Raw genomic sequence first — 991 nt, 5'->3', positions numbered from 1 at the left:
TAAAAGTCATTTTAGCATTCAGGCATTCTGGTGCTGGTAGGTCAGCATCAGCGTGTTTTTGATAGGCCTGATAGATCCTTCCTAAAAATTCAGAAGGATCCTCATTTGATTTCTGTTGAACAGCACATGTCATATTCAGGCTCCTTTGTTTAGGAACCCTTTTTAAAAACCCTTCCAATATGTATCTTTGGTAATGTTCTAGGGAGACTAAGTCCTTGCCATCTGGGTCCTAGTTGGGCTCTATCAAGGGAATCACCCAGGCTGGGTTTGGGGTCCCCTTGGGATTCTCTTGATGTAAGTGATGAGTCTCCTCATTAGCCTTACCTATAACTATCCACCTTTCAGGATATTAAGGAGTTTGTATGCTAAGTGGCAAAAATAGAGGTGATAAGATTTGCCATTTTCTGATGGACTGGAATTCTTCCAATTCATTAAATCTGAAGTGGAAAATGGAATATGGGCCCAGTGGGCTGGCCTTCCTGGTTTATTCCACCTATAGGGTATTGCCTCAAAGGGAATTGTCCTGTTCCAGATAGGGATACTCCCTAGCCAAATTGGGTGCCCTGCCAGGTCTTCAATGGGGAGACCATTCCTGAATCATCCAAATGTGGGCCTATCGCCCTTCTTGGCCCCATCTTAGGGTATCTAGCAACACAGGTGGTGGTGGGGGAAATCTTCCTGCTGATAATCCTGGGACCCCCAGGTTCAAGGCACTAAAGAAACTCACCCTCTCATTTTTCATTTTCTTCCTGTGTCTTACTATCAGAGAGGGGTTTTAAATCCAATTCATTTCTCTGCATTATTAGGTTGTTCCCTTTCTTTGGTGACTCCTTATTGTGCAAAGACATAAATGCCTGGATATGAGAAATTTTGTTCCATTCCCCGAACCATTGGGAAAACAATTCCAAATATATAATGGTGTAGTAATTTAGGGAACCCTTTAGGGCCCATTTTTCCCTGGAGTCTAAAGAATACATAGGCCAAGCAGTAT

This window comes from Myotis lucifugus, unplaced genomic scaffold, assembly GCF_000147115.1.
Source record: "Myotis lucifugus unplaced genomic scaffold, Myoluc2.0 scaffold_19, whole genome shotgun sequence".
NCBI lineage: Eukaryota > Metazoa > Chordata > Mammalia > Chiroptera > Vespertilionidae > Myotis > Myotis lucifugus.
Note: the sequence above shows the minus strand (reverse complement) of the source record.